Source organism: Polyodon spathula, chromosome 13 (genome assembly GCF_017654505.1).
Source record: "Polyodon spathula isolate WHYD16114869_AA chromosome 13, ASM1765450v1, whole genome shotgun sequence".
Taxonomy (NCBI): domain Eukaryota; kingdom Metazoa; phylum Chordata; class Actinopteri; order Acipenseriformes; family Polyodontidae; genus Polyodon; species Polyodon spathula.
This window is the reverse complement of record NC_054546.1, coordinates 7,666,530-7,685,328: the sequence shown is the minus strand read 5'-3', so window position 1 is coordinate 7,685,328 and position 18,799 is coordinate 7,666,530. Positions and strand designations below refer to the sequence as shown.

At 37.1% G+C, this 18,799-nt stretch overlaps 1 protein-coding gene across 2 annotated transcripts in view; it reads left to right on the top strand.

Annotated features, from left to right (window-relative positions):
• Positions 1 to 18,799, top strand: part of LOC121325704 (bone morphogenetic protein receptor type-1A-like) — a 54,957-nt gene continuing 36,158 nt past the window's right edge. Inside the window, exon 1 of one of the 2 annotated variants that reach the window (XM_041268573.1) lies at positions 1 to 242. The gene's annotated coding sequence lies outside the window, so the exon portion shown is untranslated. Of the gene's footprint in view, positions 243 to 6,811; positions 6,834 to 18,799 lie in introns of those variants that run through there. The other variant, XM_041268574.1, reaches the window with a different exon arrangement.

The window sequence follows — 18,799 nt, the reverse complement described above, 5'->3', positions numbered from 1 at the left end:
GAGGGTTGAGTCGGGGAATGGGTCCTCGCGCACGGTTGGAATTCTGCGCTGTTGCGCGAGGCGGAGACAGAGAGAGAGAGAGAAGGACTGATCGAGACAGATAGAGAAAGAGAGAGAAAGAGACAGAAGTGCCGTACTAGAGAAACGGTCAAAATCTGCATTCAGAATAGAAAACATGTCGGGCTCACACGTTTAAACGTTTGAATTGGGATTACACCGTACCAGTACTGACATCTGAAGCGGTAAGTGTGTAATCCGGATTCATTTTTTTTTTCTGTTTTCTCCGCCGAGAGGATAGAAAAAGTTTGTTGTTGTCGTTTTGCGGATTAATTTTTTTCTGGGCCCGCAGATTGTGGAATATTTTAAAAGTACTTGATAAAACTGACAATTAGGAACCTATTTTAAACGCTAATGTGTGGTGATAAGCACATTATCACCACACTATGTTTTGTCAGGACAGATCGGACTGTGTGTCAGTACCAGTGGCGTTTAATTACAGTGCGTTCATTAACATACTCGTTGCGAAATGGTATGCTTCGCAGGTTGTTAGTTTAGTGTTGATAACTTGTTATGTATCCAGTACTTTATTCAGTTTTTGGTCGTGTACCGGACTACAGGTACACAATTCAGTATTTTTCCTTGCTTAAAATGGGGCTATTGGTTTTATATAATAAAACTACTGTGCTTTTAATAGTTTTTCAAAAAAAGGTATTTCCTAATGTGCGAAGTAACAAATAAACGTAAATATATTCCAGACAGTATACAGCCCTATAAAATATATTTCTATTTATATATATATATATATATATATATATATATATATATATATATATATATATATATATATATATATATATATATAGATTATTAACGACTGGATAGCTAGCTCGGATGGATGTGTTCTGTGTTGTATGCATTTATTTGTTGTTATTTATTAGACTTGTCAGTCAGTTTGCGTGACACAACCACGCCATACATGTTGTTGATGATGATGATATGTGGAGTTTAGTTATCAGCCAGCACCCCACTGCGCCACAGAGTGAGGTAGAGTGACCTGAGTGGAATTGAGAAAAGGCCGCAAATTAAAGACTCGCACCAGCACTAGTCGTTACTCGTTACAGATTGTAGAGAGCAGTTTTTAGCTCTCTTTAGTTGTTTATGCACTGAACGCTTGGTAACTTGGGTGTCATCGAACAGGAATACGACTACGTCATGTAAGAACTGCATATGGGGAACAGAAAGAAACAGATTTTTGATTGATAACGTTTTCGAGGTTTAAGGTTATATTGCAAAAGTATTTACTGTCGTTTTACCGACCCTATGTTTATTGATTACAGGGCCCAATTAACGCATAGGCCGAACTCAAGGGCCCCCCCCAAAACGGTGCTGTGTGTGTGTGTGTGTGTGTGTGTGTGTGTGTGTTGGTGTTAAACATATGCAGATTTGCGGCTAAACTGGAAACTTCACTCACTGACATTCGAACCTAGGCATGTATCTCAGAATTGAATTGTTATGAGGTGTTAGGCAGATTTCTGTACAGCATATAATTATTTATCTCGACGTGGTTCCATGCTTGTGCAGAAGCAGTTTTTAAAAGGTCGCTGGATGTGCACCAATTGAGTTCTTAGTCAGGGAGCATGTGAATTCCTGTGGGAATTTTGTGATTAAAGCGAGCCACCCATTTGGATGTCTTAAGGGGACCGCAAATAACAATAAAAAAGTTTTTGGCAGTCAGGAAATCTGCTCTGGTGTGGGCTGTGAATTATTGAGAAATAAATCCAAAATATCGGTCTGAAGCCATTTCGGTCAAAGAGATAAACACAGTTGTAGGTGTATAAAGTGGACCATTTATACCTTAAATGTCAATATGTATGGAAAATGAAAATACAGCAGTCGGAGTGACCACAGGCATTGGCTATGCCTTCATAACATGAGTTTCTGAAAAATAAAATTGTCACTCATGTAAAACAATGTTAAAGTTCTTACGGCTTATCAGATATGTTAACAGTATGGAACAGTCTGGCAAGAAATTATTCTAAGTACTGCTATCACTCATCATATAAACTTTGTGTATCACCAGAGTCTACTTTGTCTTCTGCGTAATTCCTGCTTCTGCCTTGTCCTTCTGCATGCTCATTTGTATCAGGCACTGTGTCTTCCCCTTTGGGCAGCTTCTCAAGAATGGCCATCAAACTGCTCTTCACTTGGCAGTGTAGCATTGCTCTGTCAACTGCAAACATCGACCTTGGCACAACTGGGAGCTCATGCCTTCCCTCAGTTTCCTCTAGGTTGATTTCTGGTCTTGACTTGGATACCAGCAGCATGCGAGCAAAAAGGATTTTCAGATTCCCTCTTATTTTGTCTGTGGTAAATACTTCACGCATACGAAAAAATAAATAATTAGTCGCCTGTCACACTACAGCCACCTCCTTTACACGGTTCACAGACTGGGCAACAGTTATAGCATGATGCTTTATACTCCGCGACTGAACCATTTTACCAGTATCAAAGTACTTTGCTAGCGGACCCCTGGTGACAATATCCACATATACAGTGAAGAGAAAAAGTTTGTAAACCCCTTAGGATTTTCACATATTTCAAACCTAAAATGCTATTAGATCTTAATCGAAGCCCTAATAATAGTTAAAGATATATCTTTAATTTTATTTTTTCTATTTAACACTTTGGATGCCAACGTTGCCGTTCAGCGCCCAGCGGGTCTGTACCAGTGGTGCAAATCGGTGACAGGTAGCTGTACCTTTTTATAAATAGACCTTGTTGACTAAAACAACAAGAAGCATGAACAAATGTCACCACAATAAGCAGCACAACTGCTGCTTTTGATTAGTCTATTATTGAATATATGCTGTCATTCACTTTCAAATGTGATTTGCTAAAAAAAAAAAGTTGCTGACAGCCAAACAAAACGGAGGAGGCAGTGCTTGCACTGTGAAGTGATGTGACTGGTTTTCCGTGCAGTCCATTAGTATCACTCTCGTGAAGAATTGAGATTTAGTTTCTGATATTTAATTAAATATAAAAGGATATTTTGTAAACAACTTCTGTTAATAAGATAGTATTGCTATTGCTTCAATAGGATAGTATTTAGTCATTAGGAAATTGTTTTTTATTTATTTTTTCACATTTACCTATATTGGCCGATTGTTTACCCAGGTTTTAAATCAGATAATATAATATGTCCATTTACAACCAACCATTTCATCACTTGCAAAAAAAGGAACATATTACCCCTTTGTACTTTTGCTGTATCATTTGTAGTTTTTTAGATATTCAGAGATATATAAAAACACTTACTAAGCTAAGTGGAATGCTGGTGAAAGACAGCATTCTACTGGAAAACAGCGTTAGCTAAGCAGTGTGTGCTGGAAAGCCTTGTCAGAACATGGGTCAAGAGAGTGGAGTGGTGGTGTTGTATTTTTTTATAGAATTTCCTGTCTTTTTTCAGCTTTGACAGCTGTTTGTCATTTAAAATTTCATAAATATGTAATTCCATTATGTTTGTTGATCAGCTGGAATGAATTATTGATCTATTGATTAAAGAAAGATTGATCAATAACTCTGTCATCAGCTATTATTATCACTGCATTGATACTGTACGTATTGTACAAGCATCGAAAGGTTTGATTCTTTTACAATTTGTACAGCTTGAATGAATAATTGTTAGATGTTATTTGAACTAGTCACAATTTTGGTATTTACATTTGGTATATGTGCTGTGAAAATGGGTCTTAAATTTTCTAAAGATTGGTCTTAAACAATCTTTTAAAGGGTCTTAAATTTTCTCAGCTGATAGCTGCAGGAACCATGTGTGAAAACTAGGGCTGCAAACAATTACACTGTGATGTAATCAGGCCGGTTACACGTGTCATTTGATTTACCATACTGGAATGTAAAATACTAAAACAGGAATTGTGCAAAAGTTCCTGGTAAAGCTATTGTACCTGATTTTAATTATACTAGTATTAAAAAAGATGAATAAAATGAGGAAGAGGTGCCTACACAAGAACAGTATACAAAGTGGAAAATTGAATTAAATGTCAAGAAATGGAAAGTGTTATATGTAGGTCACACAAATGCCAAATGAGGGAGGATAGAACTAGAAAAGGCACACCATAAGAAAGACCTTGGTGTGGTAATATGTAGCTCTGTCAGCAACCACACAGTGGGGAGAAGCAATCAAAAAGGCCAACAGAATACTTGGGTATATAGCCAGAAGTGTAGTGTACAATCCAAGGAGGTTATGCTAAGGTTATATAATGCCCTGGTGAGACCGCGCTTAGAATATTGTGTGGGACACAAATGGGACATTGTGGCCCTGGAGAGAGTCCAAAGAAGAGCAACTTGACTAATCCCAGGGTTTAAGAGGCTACAACTATGAATAAAGGATGAACAAACTGAATCTATTTAGCTTGTAACAAAGAAAAATCAAGGCGGACATGATTGAAGTCTTAAAAGGAGTCGGCTAAGGAAAGGTCGTGTGTATCTGTTTATGATGAATCATTATCGTTTGCTAAGTTTGTGTTTGTAAGTTTGTGTCATGTGTTTTATCATTTACGGCACAACCAGCTATCGCAAAAAAAGACGATCAACCTGCCATAGCAAGTACATGCAGTAGTGGACGTGGGATTGTCAAGCTTGGATACCTTGCAGAACAATTGAACCACTGCCAAGGTTACATCTGAGTTGCTGTGAGGTTGCGAGAAAGATGTGTTTGGCTAGTATTCTGTTTATTGGGGTTTGTTTGAAAAAATCAATTATGTAATTTAACTTTTGAAAACTAGGAGTAGCATACTTGTCTGTTTTACAAATACAATACAACATGTGTAATTGTAGACCTACTCACTAACATGGCATATGTTTTGTTTTTCTTATGCAGTGTACCAATGTTTCATGTCAGTTCCAGAACTCTATACACACTGGGGAACCCCCCCCCCCCCCCCCCCCCCACACACACACACACACACACACGCACACCATAGCAGGCATTTCTCAGAAATTATGCTACTCTGTCAACACGAAATGTGCTGCGTGGCCTGAATTCATGAAGTCGGTGCTTTTTTCAGTAATCAATTTTTTCTGTCACTGTTGACATTCTACTTGCATCTAAATCATGTTAAAAAAAAATAAAAAATAATAATTGTAATATTTTGGATTTATATTCTGGTGTGACAGGGTAGCCGAACATTGATCATGTTCCCTGACCAGAAAGCTGACAGAGACACACAGATAGGTACTACGGGTGAAAAGCGGTCTTGTGCACTGTTTTTTTTTTTTTTTTTTTATTGCAAACAAAAATAAATAAAAAGGTTGTACATAAACTGCACACAGAACAACAAAAAAAATTCAAACAAAAAAAAAAAATGACGAACACAAAACTGACACCAAACAAATATTGTGCTTCCTGCATGTGTAGCAATTGCTTTCTTTCAGTTTCGTTTTTACTTTCCTTTCTCACGTAGCGCCTCTCTGTACACCTACCCTGAACAACAAAAGCTGCTGGTTTTTATACTGGTGACCATCTCCAGATTAGCAATAAATAAATCAATCAATTAATTAATCTGGAGATGGTCACCACCTGCACAGGGTTTTAGTTTGCATGGCCGACGGTCAATAATCACTGACTGCCGACCATGCGTTTGCACGAGCTGTCTGGCAGAGACAAGCTGCAAACACCGCCTCTGCCAGACCACATTTAAACCAAACAATGACAAAACATATTCGTTTTTAAATAAACACAAAATACATTTCCTTTTAAATAAAACAGCACACCAAATACATTTGAACTCATAGTGCCTTCAGCAGTGCAGACAAACGCACTTGATCAGCAGGGCTTTGCCCTGCCTCCTATTTACATGCAGGGCTTTTCTGTCGTGGTACAGCCAGTTATTTTGAAATGGAATACCTTATATGGATAAGAGTAAAAAAAAATAATCCTTTACATATGCTGTTAAATCCTTAATATAATGTTTTGGTTTTCGTAGCTATGATCAATGCAGGAGTAACTCATCAACAAATCAATATGGTCCTCACAGGAATGAATATTCTGGGTATTTCATTCCCTTCTTTGAAAAGCAGGGTATGGGTGGTTGGGAGGGCTCATGAGTGATTTGCAGAAGGTGTCACAAGGCTAATGCAGCTGAGATTGAAGTGTCAGATAAAATGTAATTGTTTATTATTGCCATAGTTTTGAACATTTGGTAGTAAAGAATGAAACACAGTTGAACAAATTAAATGTAACATTTCTAATCTATTTAATTGATTTTGTACATTTTTGTGGAAAGGCAGAGTAATGCCATCCTTGTTCTCTAACAGCAGTGAATGATGAAATTAGCATTGATGGTGCTTGACAGACTAGAGGGACAAGTAAGGCATACTCTGGCCATGTCACTGCAGTGAGCAAGACGAGGAAGAAATGTGTTGCATATGCAACATGTAAAAAATGATGTGACATTTGTGATGTCGCCAGGAGGAAGGCCAACCCCCCTAAGCTACAGAAAAAAATACTCTGGTTCAGCTACAGGTACCGAAGCTTGTGCTTCTGTCAGAGTTGTGAAGAAACTGAAGGAAAAAGGGTTTAAATGTGAAGAAATACCTCAAATCTGATTTATTGAAAATGTACGATACCCTTGCATCAGAGCAATTTGAAAAAGCTGTTAAACCTAGGAAGCAGCAATGCTAATGAGAATCCGAATTTTATAATAAGCAGGAAATGTTCCAAGAGTACTTTTTTTTTTTTTTCTTGAAGTGGGAGAATGGACCATAGCATGGCAACTGCTGAGAGAAAAAATTAAGGACATCTGTACATCCATCAGGTATTTTGGGTACAAACACATGAGTAGAACAGAGTTTTAAAAATGAATAACAGACCCAGAACTAAGCAAACCAGATTTTTCACCCGTGAGTGCTAATGACACACACTCATCTTTTTGTGCCTTGAGTCCTCCATAAGGTCTTCTAGTTCTGCTTATCTTCATCTTAAAATATCTGTCATTTAACATTAGATTTTTCATTCATTTTACAGTCTCCTTTGATTATATCTATTACTAACAGATGTTACAATATCTAACATTGTTCTTTTTTTGTTTTGTTAAGTTACAACTGTTGAAGTTTCTACCAGTAATATTTAAGTAAAACTGTTTTTTTAAAGTAAAAACTTAAATCTTTAATTTCCTGTAATGTTTTGAAAATACAAACTAATGTGTTTTGCTGTAACTAGGTGTACCCTAAACGCAACCTCTCACCTGGATGCAATGCAAAATTGTTCACACAAAAACTTGACAGAAGAAGGAAAGTTTGTGCAGCAAGAAGTGCACTGAAAGCAGCTAAGTGTAGATGTCTTGACAGGTGTGTTTCAAATTGTGTTAGTGAAGTTCTTGAAACGGACACTTATCAATCCAACGATGGATTTTTAAATGATGATGAATTTGAGATCCCTGCAATCCCTCCAGCTCCTCTTGAGCCAACAGGTTAAGTTCAGTTACATCAAATTATTTGTTTTGATATGAAATACGTGATGAAATCAATCAGATTTCTGCCTGTGGAGATAAGGGAACATTTAATCAGTACGTAATTCAAAATGATCCAATACTAAAGAAAGTAACAAAAATAACAAGGTTGTCTAAGATTAGAAATGCCCTGTACCACAAGGCTGAATCTGTTTGATCGGAATATTTGAAAGAGGCACTTTCTGTTCCTTGAGTGGTTGTCATCTCCTATTACTTCATGCTACAGTATCCCTTAATCTTGAAGAGAACATTGAAAATGTTTCATTTCTTGATACTTTACCAATGTTCAAACAACGGTATCCAGGAAAATTTCATAAAAGCAAGATTCCTTCGTCTGGCCTGTTGTCACAAAGACTTACGATGCTCACTATGCAACAGAAGATGTTATGGTGCTATCAGAACAGCTGGAGCTCCCAATGGTTACAGAAGCTGTGATTCTGAAGCATAATATGCCTTACAGCAGAATTCTTTACAACAGAGAATTGCTTTTACTGACGGAAAAAAATATGCTTACTGCTTATCATTCGTTACATCTTAATATCTTTCCAGAAAAAATGTTTTTTTTTGTTGTGTTTCAAAGCATAGATGTATAGAAATGTTTTAAAGCTTGACTTTTTTTTGAAAGTTGCTCACTCTCATGCCTGAATGAATATTATGATACTGTTTTGCACTTTCTAAGAATGTCAGAGTCTGGGGATGTAAGGAGGAGACTGTCCATTTTTTTGTACACCACACTAGCATAATGTGTATGTTGATATCTGTTGTCCCATCGTGGTGAATCTTGTTTAGGATGTTGAACAACAGGTTTTTGACATCAAATTAAATAGGAAAGGGCATTCAATTGGTATTTTTTCTGGAAAGAAGATTTGACTGCACCTGTTGATTTATATTTAATTTTCTGTCATTTATGTAATTTTTTTTTCTGGGTAGTCTGGTTCATCTGGGTTCTGTGTTTTCTCTTGCTAAGTTGTTACACAGCGCCTTCACTTCAGCAGCGTCAGACTGATTAGAACAGGCCATTTTTGGCGATGTTGTTGTTCTCCCTGCAGCAGGGAGAGTGGAGGGCTGGTTTTAATTTAGACGGGAGAGGAGGGGGGGGGGGGGGGGGGGGGGGGGGGGGCAGAAGGGAACAGGACTGTTTTTTGGCAAGCCACCCTGTGCTCAAGGCAGAGACGAAGTAAAGGAGCTCTGCAAAGGAAGAGGGGAGGTCAGAAAACAGATGGAAATATTGAGTTCTGGTTCTGGGAAAAAAGAGCCTGGATAATGCTAGGGTGAAAAGTAGAATTTGAAGTTTAGTGAACATTTTTAAGGTAAAAAAGAAAAGAATGGTATTCATACAATTTCACATTAAACACTTTTGAAAATATGAGAACTCTAGGTATTTCCTGTAAAATGTAATACACAAAAACTGTGAAAGCAAGAATTTAATTTCTGCTTTGCTTTATGTGCTACTTTTAGAGAGCTCATAGATGACGTTCATAAGCACTTATTTTTTGCAGCGTGGTGTAGCGTCACACGGTTTCTAGTAAATGGGTGGAGCTTGTGTTCCTACACCTAAACTGCATTTGGGGACTTGAAACAGATTGTACTGTCCATGTCAACAGTGTTCTTTCAGTCTAATATGCTAATATGTACATAGAAGTCTGAACTTGGAAGAGTGTAGCAAACAGACACCAAGGAATTCTTTTTTTTTTTTTTTTTTTTTTTTTGTAATTACCTCCGTATGGTTTGTGGACTTTTGTAAAATGGAGCATGGTTTGTGGACCTTCCAGCTCTTAAAATAACTGTTAGGGTGTTAACATGTCACACCAATGCAGACTCAAATGATTATGCTTATAGATCTATTAAAAAACAGCTGGTTGGCTTTTTAGGTGTTTTGGATGAAGGTTTTGTTATAAAAATCTGATTGACATAATATACAACATTTTCAGATTTTTGAAAAGAACAAAAAAAAAACTATGTGCAAGCAGCTAGTGCAAAGAAAGAAGCACCAAAAGAAATGGAATATACAGGCTAACATTAAACATATGCCAGACAGCTGTGCATTCCAGGACTTGCTCTGCGTTCTCAGTTACAAAAATAACACGACTGAGTATTTAGGAGCAGGAAAGGCTGGGTGAGGCCTGCTCTAGGTATTCCAATGAAAATAAGCTGAAATAGTTATAGTTTATAATAGTCTGCAGGCAAGGAGGTCATTGCTTTTAATTGGGTTCAGATTCAATGGCCCCTTCTCTCTCTCCATCACCAATTAGTCAGTCAGTGTGTCTGGTTATTTATGTAGTTTAGCTCAATGATTCGTGTGGTTGGTGGGGCCTTTGCTGCAAAAAAAGGTGTCAGTTTGGAGCATAGTTTTAGAAGGCGGGAGGCAAAAAAAATAAGGTGGTAAAATGAAACGCAGGGATGGGAATGTTCAAAAACGGATCTTGGATTTCATCCGTTAAACATTTTCTCTTTCTGTGTAAACTGAGTGGATTCTCTTTAAGTTTTCTGCCTAAACAGTATAAATGTGAAGTTGGTGAAAGGAGAAATGTATAGTCAAACCTACCCTGGACTAGAGGGCCTACTCTTAGGGGCAATTTAGTCTTCATGCTTAGTTTGCCTTGAACTGGAGGAACTGCGCTTTCTCTTGGGGATGGGAGAGCAGTTGCTTATGTAATAGAGATTGTTTTTGAAATAATGTATATGCTGTGATGTTGTTGTCTTGATATATATAGTTTTTTTTTTTTTTTTTTTTTTTTTTTTTTTTTTTTTGAGAGGCTTTATTGTATAATTTGTTAGAATGGAAACATAAAGCCCCTCCTGATCTGTGCCGTCTCGTCTCAAAGGAAGCTTGCTAATGATATACCAGCAGAGCAGCAACAGCTAGGAGCATCAAAGTACTGTACAGGCAGTATTGCCTCTTTTAAACACTCAGTGTTTGAAAGCTTCAGGTTTTCAGTTATAAAAACAACGGAACTGTATAGTTTAGCATAGTTCTGTATGTTCCCGAATGGTGGAATAAAATGTTATTACTTTTTTGTGACGTTGGAATATCAGTATAATGCAGTATGTAAGGTTATTTAGTCAAAGAAGGATAAAAGTGAAGGTTTCAATTGGGCACTCGTAGTGGTAAGTGTTTGATCGGTCTGTTTTAAATGTGCTCAGGAGAGGAGTGTTACATCTGAAAGGCACTGATCAATATACACAACTGCAACAACACAAAAAGCAGGCAGTGAGAAAGCTGTACACACCCAAACAGCATTTTCTCACTATTTAAGGGTGTGGCCAGTTGGTATCATTAGTAACTGCAATAGAAATGCTTCATCCTTTATTAAAGAGATGAAAATAGAGAGCCTCTCTAATGTACTGTAGCATCTGTGTCCCGAAGGAAGCCTGCTAATGACATAATAGCTCAGAGTGTGTGTTTATATGCTGCAGTACTATAGGTAAGCTGCAGCGCTGCATCAGTAGTGTGTCCTCTACAAACATAAAAATAAAATATTTGTGTTTTCTACAGTATATATGTGTATATGTATATACGTTGATATTACTAACTGTACAAACAATAATATAATGGGATATTTATTTATTTTTGTTTGTTTATATAGAAGTAACCCCCTCTCCTCCCTCTGAGCTCCTGTCAAATCTCTACTACTTAATTGCCTCAAATTCAGCTGTGATGGCATGCCGGAGCAGCCAAAAGACCTGCATACTAGAAATTTGCTAATATCAGGAGAGAGTCGGGGCTGGGCCAGTAGTAAAACTACATTATTTCTAAAAAATAAATTGCAGTCTTTTAAATGATCTTTTTGGTTTACTGTCAGCTATTTTAGTACTTCTCTTCCCGCACTTTACTCTACAATCCTCCTTCTGAATCATTTAAATCTCTTGTCTTTTGGAAGATTGGAGATTGAATTGCTTTTGAAATGCTGCTGGGAAGAGGCAGTGGGGGAGGGGAGGAGAGTGTAAAGATCAGGTTTCAGGTTCTGCGTTTCTCTGTCTGCTCTGGTGCTCACAGTCTGGAGACACTCTGGCTGAGCCAAGAAACATGCAGTCATGCTTGTGTGTGTTGGACCCCGCCCCATATTTAGGTCTGCAACCTCGTTCACATTTGCATTTTTAAGGCACCTTTGCACGTTCACATATGTGACTAAAAAGCACGATAATGGCACAATAGCCTACACTCAGAATGGAAGCGCCACCGGGATATACAGTACAGTAATCCTTTTGTAGCAGATTTTTTTTTTTTTCAGTGCAGCAAAGTAGCAATTTTATGGTATTTTTTTTTTTTTTAAATTGACTATTTTGACTTACTGTTATGGTGTGTAAAGGGGTGACAGTCCGACCCACGATCACATTATTCTTGTAAAAACACAGAGGTATTTAGAACGCGGGAAACAGCAACTTGAAAGTGTTGACAGGTATAGATATTTATTTTCGTAGTGGATACTTCACTCAGATTGCAAATGACTATCAGGTTTTGCATAGTGACTGATATTCACCAGACAAACTCGACTGACCATCTAATAGTACTGCTGCTCCCTCCTAAGGAAAGACACAACATTAAATAATATTAAGTACATTGCACATCTTATTTATACATATTTGTTTAACCTGCTTGAATATCGTCTTTGTTTACAAACACAATTGTTAAACTATTCTATCATTTACTTGTTATTGTTATCGTTGTTAGTATTATTCTCTAGTCCCTAACCATTACCATTAAAGACTGAACATTAGCATTACCCCTTCTCTTGGAAGATTACTGAACATATGGCTATAACAAAACCCTTGGAAAAACTTCATAATTTCAACAACAAACGTTTCAGCTAGTCTATTTTTTGTGTCTTCAGATGTCTTCTAAATGTCGTCTTTTCGGAGACATTGAAAAAGACTTCTAGTTGAATAGTTTGTCATTGAAGTTATGAAGTTGTTAGTATTTCTAAATTCAGCACTATTGAGTATTTAAAAGTTATGGAGGGATTTTAATACTGCAATCAGACTGCAGCCAGTGTCCGGGAAGGACTTGCAGTGTTGTAATTGATTCCCTTAAGCACTGTGATTTCCTCCCAGTCTGATCATTAGCCCTAAAGACTATTGATTCCTGCTTTCCACTGACCTTGGTGTGATCATCACAGCACAGAAGCAGTGTATGAAATTTTTATTGCAGATGTTCATGAGTGATGCTTCCTGTTCATGGCTAGAAACACTAGGTAGTTAGTTACTTTATAGTTTACTGTGATTTTTCTTCTGATTTGGTATAAATGTACATGCTCCTCTTATGTCATTTTAATTTTGCCTTGTAACAAAATAGACCATTATTCACAATTTTATAGTATATTACATCACACAAGTAGACCATCAGGACCATCGCATGTACCGTGATACACATTGTATTGTGACCAGCATATCTCAATACTCCTCATAACGCGTCGTATTGTAACCCTCGAGAAAAGAGCACGGGTTTCAGTTCTGCTCAAGGGAGTAAACATTGTTTTAAGTGGGTAATCTGACCAAGGAGTACAGTACATTATTTGGTAGCACACACCATGGAGAGAAGGGTACTGCTTTCCTCTGCAGAACCTTTGATCATTGCTCTGTGATGGCAGACATAAAATCAAGAGTTCTAGAGAGACTTTCTTGAGATGGAGGAAGGAAAAAATACTGTGAACAATTTTTACTCTCACTGGTGTCATACTGTATATAGCCACCTACTGATACATTAGTAGCAGAAGTGTAATTGCTTAGCTTCTTGTCTAAAATTTAACTGGCTGGTGTTTCAAATGTCCAAGGAAGTATGTCTCCCTGTAACCTGCAACACAGGATCTTTTGAGTCCAGACTAATAGCCCTGCCAACACTCTGTGTAACAGGATTCAGCAGCAGGAGCAAGTACTGACAGGTTTTACCTAAACATCTTGCCCCTGTGTTACCCTTTCCATCACTTGAAGTTGACACTGTTGGAATGATGTGACTGATGCCTCTAGCTCTATATAGATTGGATACGGCTCTCCTATGCAATTCTGTAATTGGCTGAACGGGCATTTATGATGTGTCACTCAACCTGTGGAGTATTGTCCCTGAATCTAATGCTACAAATGTGGCATGTAAAGAATTTTCAGAAGGTTAGAGTAGATTGCAGGAAAAATAACTGGACATCAATCATCATTTTGTTACAAAATTGAAAGGGATTGTCTGTTATTGCAGATATAAATTGGTATCCTAGGGGAAGAGTGGAGTGGAGGGACCTGTCGGCTAGTATGACCTTGTACCTTTTTATTCTTCCTCACTTTTGGTGTTTGATACTGTTTACACAGCATATGTCTGAGTTCCAGTGTTTGCGAGGGATAGCTAAAATAATAATTAAGCCAGCTTATTTTGTATGTTTATATAATAATTGTGTTGGTTTTAAATTTGTTCTATACTTGATATGTATGTTGTACGTCTGAATTTTAACTGCAAAATTGTATTCAAATGAATACATTTTAGAAAAGTAGTAATTCTTAAAAGTATCAGACAGGCTTTTAAACGTAAATAAAAATGTAAATGTTCCCATGCAAAGTGCCTTTGCTGTACTGCATGTGTTTTGTATTAAATGTGGAACACAGACAGTGCAGAGGGAGGTTGTCTTGAAGTACTCTGTAATTGTGTTGTTTTACTAAAGGAGAGTAGCTTTTACAGCACTGGAGCATTACAGTCTCTGAGGGAATATGAGGAGTTACAACTGAGTGTGGGAGTGTGGTTTAACCCGGGACAGCCAGGACAACAGAAAAAGTAATTTGCCAAACACTTACTGGCTCTTATCAACGCTTTAAAAATGTTTTTAAAGGAAACCTGTACAAAGCTAATCATTGAATTACCCGAAAGCACACCTAAATCTAAGATTTTGATAATATAATGACTTGTGTGTGATTTAAGAGCCTGTATCCAGGAAGAATTTTAATGTATGCAGCTCCTCGCTAATGCTCCCCGCCAACATGACAGCCTCATAGGCAGCTTGGACTAGATCAGCTTCCTGGATAGCATCAGTGTCATATCAGCTGTCTTAAGCCATTTACCTGAAAAAGGGTCTGCTGGATCAAGCCCTCAATGACTACATTGTGGTTGTCAACAACAGGCTGCTGATTTCATTCTTCATAATAAAAAGATGCACTGGAAGTAGAGGTCTGCTCGGGCCTAAATTTAAAACTCGATCCTGACCCGACTGAACAAATCCAAACCCGACCCGAGACTTTTGAAATACCCAACCCTGACCCGAGCTGACCGGACCAAATGTATTCCAAACATATGCTATTGAAACAAAGTAACATTCATGTAGAGTATTCCCGGTTTCCAGTTAAAACGTAAATAAATAAAGAACAAATCACTCCATTAGTCGTATATATTTACTTATTTTCCTAATAATCCAACACTGCATGATTTAAAAGACGAACAGGCTTCTTCAAAACTTTACCATAAATAACCTCAATTAAGATGCCCTTGCAAATTCGCATACTAATTTTGGACAAGCCTATATCCTATCAAAGAGCAAAATTAAAATTCAACAACAAATATTACACTACGACTATGGCTTTTAAAACAGCTAAAGGACAAATACATCACTTTTTAGTGTGCCGCTGCAAAGACGAATTTCCCATCTTTTTGCTATCATATTTCAAAGTTATAATCTTTCCAAACAGTGGATTTAGACATACCCTTTCCAGCAACGGAATGTTCCCCTGCTACACATTCTCCTGTTGTGTGTGTGTGTTTTTTTTTTTTTTTTTTTTTAACTCCATCAGCCTATATGCAGATAAACCCTCTTTATATCATGATTGTCATGCAGGCATAATTCATGATATAAAGCGGTCGTGATATAAACCGAATTTCACGTTTGCCTATGACGGCACATTATGAGTGCGATTTAAAAAAAAATAAATAAAAAAAAATAAAGAAAACTAACTGTGAATTAAAGAGCAGTGTTTTAATACTGTACATTTAGGCCCTGTCCACACTATACCTTTAAACCGTATTAGTTGGCTTTAAACCGGCTTAAAAGTACTAAATATGGTTAGCGTCCACACTACGAAGTGTTTAATACCTTAGGGTAGTCTCGAATACGTTTTTAAATTGGATCGCATCAGGTAGTGCGGTTTGTCAGAAGTGTGGAACGCTGTGTTCCTCCAATATCCCAAAATGCTTTCTGATATGTTTAGCGAAATACTCTAAAAAAAGGCATCAACTGTCAATCTGATGACAGCTATCAATTGCATTGCATTGTATTTGGTGTTTTTTTTTTTTTTTTTTGGGGGGGGGGTGTGTGCCCTTGTAGGACTGACTGTTAAAATTTGGTGACGTTGGTATTTTGCAGCTGAACTGTATCCCGTTAAGACCGCCCACGCAGTATTTGACTGGCTGCACAAAATGTCAGAGTATCAGCCAAGATGATTATTGGTTGTTAGTTGCGTTGGAAATTAATTATATCCTGTGGTTACTTAGTGAAGTCCGACCACGCAGCATCAGAAAAAAATGACTCACTTAAAATTAAAAACCCCATAATCCACTCACTGATAACACACTGACCTGAGCCCGAATTATAATATACAAACTTCACCCGACACTTAATATCGGGTCCCGTCAGGCTCGGCTCGGGTAGCAAGACTTTGACTAGAAGTTGGTGCTAACTGCAGAGATGTGCCCTTTAGTATCAAAGATCTATTCACTTTTTTCTGGAATTTGTCCCAACTAGTATATTTTCTATCTTCAAGAACTCATTCTGAACTAGATCTTTATCAATATGACTAAGATTATTATCAGAGATAGAATGTCTTGTTTTTGGTAATGCATCTCTGGTGGTCCAATATTCACATTTAACATTTTAAAACGGCTCTAATTCAGTTTTACAGGCATTTGTTTTGTTCCTACTGTATATAATGAGACAATGTGCCCCAGCAGTAACCTGAGATGGGATTTCATATTCAGCTTTTTTGCATGCGTCATACTAAAGCAGATATGTCCTTTGATCAGTATTGTTTTCTTGTAATGGATTGATTTGAATTTTTTAGACCGTAATGAATATGTAAAGTTTTTAATTCATAATGATGCAAATCATGCTCAAGCTCAAAGTATGGTCAGGAATGGCTGAAACCACAGGATAGGTGTGTTTTCAGTGATGTCCTGGGAGACAAACAAACACAAGTCACAGTTTGGGCAAAGCAAGTTGGTATACATATATTTGACAAATGTTTCTCGAAGAATTTTATGATTTTTTTTTTTTTTTTTTTAGTGGTTCATAGTTATGGATGCATTTCCTGTTACAGCTGCTTCAATTAAATCCCTTCTATAATGTTTTAAAAATATTTTAGTTGTCTAATAACAGTGTGAAAATATCTAATATGTCTAATAACAGTGGAAATATGTTATCCACATAATCCAAACACCATTTTGGGGTATTTAAGGTTAGGTGATTTCCTTTTATTTTTTATTTTATTTGTTTTGTTTTGCGAGTGATTTCTGAGCTTGAAGATGCAACATAACTTCCTACTGCTACACTTAGAAGCAGGAGCACACATTTTTGGGTTGTAGACAAAAGCAAGTGGCAAGCAGCTGTAAAGGGATTATGTCCTGATAGTAAAAACTACCTTTTACAGAATCTAAACAAACCAGATCTGATTTATATGACAAAGTAGGGAGGGGAAACTATCGAAGAATGTAAAGTAGTAAAAGAACAAATAATTTTATAGTTTATTGTACAAAGGGAGCATCATTTACTTTGGAATGAAGACTTATTGTAATACACGAAATCTAATGGAATGTATTTTCTCCTTAATATCAGCATGTCATTTTTTTTTTTTTTCATCTGTTGATTTATTTGTTTTACCCTATTTACCTTTTTGATAGCTATTCCTGAAATAAGCAACCTTTTGCTAAGTGTTTGGGCTTTGCAGAATAAGATTCTTCTTCTTTTTTTTTATTATTTGGTAGGAACCACACTAAAGCAGCTTGGACAGGAACGTGGTTCAGCCTGGAGCTGCCTGGGCTTGCCCGTTTTGTGGAATAAAATAAAGAAGAGACTGCTCTATCCACAGACAGGCTTTTTAATACATTTAACAATGCTCAACCATATACAGGTATAGGAAAGGTAACTGTGCTCAATGCAGTAGAACAGCAAACCAGTGCTGCATATGGGTCGTTCCTGCTCGGGTGTACCAAGAGGGAGTGGGTTGCACAACCCCGGAATTCATTTAGTTTTTTTGATTTGAAAGCCTCAAGCTTTAAAATTATACTAGTGGTGTTACACTAGATCAGATAGTAAAGAAATTCCACTCCTTCGTAGGGGAGTCTCAGATTAAGCTTCTGGCTCTTCTGGCCCCATCTATACAAGATGATTGAGATGGTTGTGTGTGTTGGACAGTGGCATATTTTGACAGTAGTTTATAATTTGAATTCAGTTGCATTCAAAGGGTACATTTTATTTATTTTTAGAAGCCGGTTCTTTCTGTGCTGCACATGTAACAGGAGATGGCAGATTCGTTTTTTGGACTCTGAAGCATCCTGGTTTCCTGTTGTTAATGGTGTAAATCATGATCTGAACTCATAAAATGGGATTGCAGTGTTTTATTGGTTTCTTTATTGCCTCTCCTTTTATTAGAAACCTGTCTTATCAGGCACAGAGTCTGTGACTCAGAACTGTAGTGGCACAGAGAGGTTTTTGTTTGATGGTTTTATCTGGTTTATTATGTGCCAGCTAATCCAGAACAACTTAGATACTCTTTGAATGGGGGGCAGGCAAGCGGTGGGAACACTTTTTCAAGGTCTTGAATTTATTCACCTGGTTCTCGAGTGTTAAATTTAAATTGTATGTTTTATTTAAAATATAATTATGTTAATAAATAAAATGTTGGTATTGTATTTGTCAAGGAAATATTTTGCAATGGTACTCCGCAAGATGACCAGAGGTTATAAAAACATAAACCTTTCTAAAACAACCTTATCTCAGCATATTTTATCCATATCAGAATCAAGCAACACACCTTATGAAGTGTAACATTAACGTCCATTTGGAGATTTCTGAATGAATGTATTTCATGAATACTGTACCAAGCTGTGTTTAATTTTTCTTTTTGCATTTGAGTGAATCATTTGGCTCTGTTTTACAGGAATGCTTTGGCATAATGGGAGCATGCCATTTAATTGTGTTTTATTTTGTACGTTTTGCCTAAAGCAAAACATCATTTTCTTTTGTATAGCTCAGGCAAATTTTATTGAATTGGTTATCCTGAAGTATTCACTGCCTCAGAGATGCTTAACTTTGCGT